The sequence below is a fragment of the Electrophorus electricus genome, unplaced genomic scaffold (assembly GCF_041902795.1).
Source record: "Electrophorus electricus isolate QZ-2024a unplaced genomic scaffold, ASM4190279v1 Scaffold42, whole genome shotgun sequence".
Classification (NCBI taxonomy): Eukaryota; Metazoa; Chordata; class Actinopteri; order Gymnotiformes; family Gymnotidae; genus Electrophorus; species Electrophorus electricus.
The window spans coordinates 933,599-939,235 of NW_027658714.1; the positions used below are offsets into that span (position 1 = coordinate 933,599).

Genomic DNA, 5,637 nt, shown 5'->3' on the forward strand with positions numbered 1-5,637 from the left:
GCATTGAGTAGTAAAGAGTAAAAGTTTATTGAGTTCTGTCCCCTGTATAACAGAGTAAGAGGACTGACGCGCAGTACGGTCCCCCTCCCCTTATACAGAGAACAGAAGAAAGAGAAAAAAAAGAAAAACGACTCCTACAGAGTATCTGCTAATTCATGTTTTGGTTAGCCTGAGCGCTGAAGGCTTCTTCTATCTCTATGGTTAGAATGGTATGTGAGCAGCTGGTGTACCTGACTCACATGCTTATCTGCAGACTGTTATGCTGTGACTATAGAAACATAAAGCAAAGTAAAATAAAGCAAAGTAAATTTCCACAAAATGAAGTAAGGCAAATTTCTACAACATTTCCCCCCTATATCACACATTATCACACATTTATTCAGCAAATAGCACTACGATGTCTTCATGTGGATCACCAGCACCGCCCATCTTGGGGAGCAGAATGTCTTCACTGAGCTGCGGTTGGTCATTGGCATGGCCGCTGAGCGCTGGCATGGTGAACACTCTAGAAAGACGTCTGACACGCAATAACAAAAAAGGAGGTAAACACAGAAGAAGAAGAAAAAGAAGAAGAATGAGTAGCAGAATGGGCAACGCTACAGCCGCTACTGGAACTGTAGGCTGCGGAGTGAAGGCAGATCACAAATGATTCATATAATCAGTAATATTAGCACTGAGATCTGGAATGTAAAAACAGCAGGAAGTGTTAATCATTTTGCACACTCCTCCTTCCTTCATGGTTAGGAGATTTAATACCATTCTATGTTGAAGCACTGCTGCCCTTATCACTTGTTGTTCTATCTTTAAGGCACCTATTGCTGCTAAGGTATCATTAACTACTTGCAGTAACTGATAAGCTAAGCCATTGATCTTTTGCAGGGCTGCTACTGTGCCACCGCCCAGGAAAAGGGACCAACCAATGGTTTCACCCGGAGTGGTCCATGGGTCCCTCAGAATTCTACCACAATAGTCTGTGCTGGTTATGTCTCTCCTCACCCTGTGCTGCTTGGCATGGGGAAGTGTATACACCTGCGTCCTTGGGCGCACTACAGCTGGATAACAACAACCAGTCCAGTTCTGTGGCAATTCACCATAGGCCACCGAACCACCGACCCACATTACATTCCAATACCCCTGCAGGGTTGTCATGGAGCAATTCCACAGGGAACTGCTATTGGAGTCACTGCAAGTGCCATTGCTGTGCACCTGCACATAATCGATGCATCTGGACCAGACTTCCGGCACCTGCTGCTTCATCTGCTATACAAATATCTCACCCTTACTAGCTGCCACATGCAGCATCATTTTCGGTGGTGCGGGGTTAGTGGGACTGGGACAGTTTGAGGTCTGATTAATAACCTGGCACATAGAGATTGTCATATTCACTTCTCCTACGTCTGCGTTTTTCAGAGGGATTACAGTCCTTGGAACACTGGTGTGCTGGCACACCAGATACTCTTGCTCGATATGTTGGGCATGCACAATGGCTGACATACACGCTGTATTTTGTTGGCATTTAGCTGCTAATCATTCTGCTTCAGTGGCGTTGGGACCCTGAAATGGTAACAAGTCTTCTCATAAGTCATGGGATTCTTCATCCATATTAATATTCAGTCTATGTTCTGACTGTGTTAGCTGTGCCTGATTTTCTCTACCGTCTCTTGACGGTTCCGAGTGTCGAAAGTGTAGGCCTTGCCTTTAACACCCTACTCAACACAGTTCCGACCTAGTCTGTTTGGGTGCTGCTGCTTGGAGTTGGGGCTGGTGTCGGAGCCTTCTTACAGTGTGTGTGATGTACCCAGGTTCCTCGTCCTTCTATTTTGACAGCAGTGTAGGTTGTTAACAGGAGGTTCTAGTTGTCGCCACCTGGTGCCTTCAGTGGCGGTAGCCCCTGACTGAATTTCCAGTAATGTGGCCTGCGGGGTAGCAGCGGTTTCCTGTATTGCTTGCACAGCGGTTTTAGTTGCAGCTGCCTTTGCTACTCTATCTGCAAAATTATTCCCCTTGCTGATTTGGTCTTCTGTAGTCCTGTGAGCTGCACACTTAACAACTGCAATTGTCTTTGGCAGCGAAATGGCTTCTAGCAAGATGGTGATGTCTAATATATTTACCCGAGCTTGTCAGGAATTGCCTATGTTTCCATATGGCTCCAAAATCATTAACAGTTTTGTCTGCAGCTAGTTTGCATGCTTCCGTCAGTGCTACTAGTTCAGCAGCCTGCGCTGAATAGGAGGATGGTAATACTTCTGTTTTAAGTATTTCATGATCTGTTTCTACCGCGTATGCTTCCCTATTGACCCCTGTGTCGTCCCTGCATGCTGACCCATCCACATAGAGGCATAGGTCTGGGTTACTTATGGCTTCTTCAAAGAGATCAACTCGCGGTATATATACTTCAGCTAAGACTGCTGTGCAGTCTTGTGGATCTCCATCCTCCTCCGTAGGAAGGAGTGTAGCTGGGTTCAATGTTATACACCTTTTGACAGTTATATTAGGCATATCTAAGAGGGTGGTGTGGTATCTCAGCTACCACTGGGCTGATAAGTGTGACACTCTTTGGTCCTGCAGTATTCGGTGTAATGCGTGTGGGACTAAAACAGTAAGAGGGGAGTATGCCACTATGGTTTAGGTAGCGAAATTATGGCTTGTGGTCGGTTTTGAGACAGCTTGTGTGTATTTCCCCCTTTAATGATATGCCCCAAGAACGTCACTTCCTCCTTACAATTCTGTAATTTTGCTCTACTAGGTCAGTTACATGTATGTTACATCTGAAATATTTCCATGAGCTTTTATGCAACATACTAAACAAAGGTTTGGAACAGGCTAAGTCAAATCAGGCTAACTCTCAGCAGGTCAAAAGTACTTCAGACTGCAAACTATGATCTAGTATTTTATCCAATTTTACCATAATTGTAACGCAGGGAGGCTTGGCAGGATACAAAAGAGGAGCAATGATGCATACAACGATGTTTATTTAGAGACATGGAAGACAACGTAGCACTAAGGCTATCGTGGGATCAAACACTGACAACGTTAACGTTTACACAAAGGACTTATATACGCAAACAATAACAACACAATGAAGGGCAGCCGTGAAACACAAGGGAGCATGGCCACACGGATGAACACACACACACACACACACACAAGCAAATACACACGGGGAGACGTTTGGGGGGGGGGCATACCGTGACAAGAATATGTTCACACATGGTCGCTCGCTCGCTCTCTCGCTCTCTCTCTCCCCATCCTTTCAGCCTTTGGGTTTCAATAATACCCCCAGGGCAGACAGAGCCACTATTCAAGCAATGTAATATTCTGTAATATTCTACTCTGGCTCCTCCTACCTCTGCAATGACATCCTCAGCTTTTATTTCAGTGGGTGGCGTGTGATGTCATAATGCAGCCGCATCAATTAAGCGATTATGATGTAGTCAAAGAACAGATTTTTCAAATGAACAATTTCTGTGACCCATTTTTAGACTACAGATCACAGATAACGGGTACACTAAATTTATTATGGGTCAGTGCGGTAGTTACAATTGCAATCCAAGACGCAAGGAACATGTTCCTTCTGAGAAATATGAAAAGGAAAAGCACGGGATATTTGGTAAATATGGGAAAAAGAAAAACGAAAAAACACGAGCCCAGATCCCTGCCAGAATAGAGGATGACTTCTTGGATGAACTGTGTGTGTGTGTGTGTTTGTCTGAGAGAGAGAGATCTACGTAGAAGTGTTCTAAGTATCTATACAACGCTAATAAGACATTTTCTGTTACTTTTTAAACAGATACTAGACCAAAGTATTTATTGAAAAATGACTTGCCTACTGAGAGAACTGAATCAGCCATGGTAAGTAAAGTAGAACCAAGACAAATGATTTAAAGCCATACTGAGGCAAGGGACAAAAGCCACAAAAAATGGAAAAACAGCTATGGTGAACAGTGATGCTAATTTAATACTTGTACTTAAGTACACTGAAATGTCTTTGAATATAAATTACAAATGCATTTCAACAAATGTTGGAGAAATTAATTAAAAACACTAATGTCAATTTATTTAGAATATATTTAGGACACATACATTTAGCATATGCAATCTTTGTCAATTACAGGAAAAAAAAATACTGTTGGTGGGTTTTTTGTTTGTTTGTTTTACATTCTCCTTACTATAGAATTAACAGTCGACTGTTCGGTGACTTTGCATGCTGAGTTGTAACACTGATTATTAGTATAATTGTGGCTAGAATCAAAATCAACACTAGTTAAAATGACTGAATGCATTGGAATTTATTATTCCAATAGCACAATTTGAATGGGTCTACGGTACCTTAGTGTGTCAGGTCCTGTTATTTCTGTTGAACATTTGATGTTTGGGGGCACATTTTTACATCATTAGGCCTGCAGGCTATGTGATAACGGCTATGCGATAAAAATTGTATTTGTTTCCTTTCCAGTCCAATACAAACTATAAATTCCAAATGCATCAAAATGTAATTAAAGTCATATTTCAATTAAATGTATTTAAATACTGTTCAACAATATTTCTACTTATATCTACAGGTGGAACTGAAGTCTTTCAAAAAGATAGAACCTCCAGATATGAATTTCAAGATGATGCTTCCTAAAAAGACTCCTTTGAATCAGATTTACGATGACAATGACTGGGATGAGTGTACTGAGGACCTGGAAGCCATGTTTGCTAGAGTGAGAAAGTCTGCAGTGGAACAGAGCAATCCTAACACTTGTTTTCCATAAATTCTCACAATGCTATGAACTATGCATTTCAAGTAGATGTAATTAAATATTGCTTAACACTGTTTCTCTTCATAGTTGGAGGTGAAATTGAATTATTTCATAAAGATGCAGTATGATACCTGTGAACATGATATGGGCCAACTGATTGAGGAAATGGAATCCACAGTTGTTAGAGTGAGAAAGTCTGCAATGCAGCAGAGTAATCCTAACACTTGTTTTCCATAAATACTAACAATGCAATTAAATATGCATTTCAAGTAGATGTAATTAAATATTGCTCAACACGGTATTTGTGTCTGCAGGTATTAGACGCCGTACTTGCTAGGGAGGATATGGCTGCATAACCTCTGACGACAGCAATAAACAGCATTAAAAATACTCTGACATTTTTCAGTCTAATCCTTGCCTATGTTGTCTGCAACACAGTCAATTATACCATGGATAGTAATTATATGTTATTTTTTTTGTCTCAGAAACATTCTGAATGTAACATTTCCTACAGCCTTTAAGATACAATCACCATACTTGGCACCCACACTATTTTTTCCCTCGATGTCCACTTACATCTGTGTGGCTTAACAATCACAATTCATTTTTACACAACCAATTTCCAACTTCTATATATATATATCGCTCGGAATTCAACAGACACCTGTTGCTACTGCACCTTTGAGACGGATGTAGGATAAATGAGCTCCTTTATGATTGGCTGCCCTGTATTGTGCTTCATTCAAAAGGTACTCAGAGCTGAAATGCCTGAGAAAGGCAATTTAAGTGGGTGTGCTAAACCTCTATAGGCTGAATAGGCAGAGATACGTAAATAAAGTGTTCTTGTGACATTAGAAATACAAATTTCAAAAGGGGCATTTTTGGCAGCTTA

General features: G+C 41.3%; 1 long non-coding RNA gene across 1 annotated transcript; it reads left to right on the forward strand.

Annotated features, from left to right (window-relative positions):
* Positions 1 to 3,788: 3,788 nt before the first annotated feature.
* LOC145655979 (uncharacterized) lies at positions 3,789 to 4,918 on the forward strand. Its single transcript, XR_014121793.1, has 3 exons — positions 3,789 to 3,852; positions 4,563 to 4,706; positions 4,833 to 4,918. It is a non-coding gene; the product is annotated as an uncharacterized LOC145655979 (long non-coding RNA).
* The last annotated feature ends 719 nt before the right edge of the window (positions 4,919 to 5,637 follow it).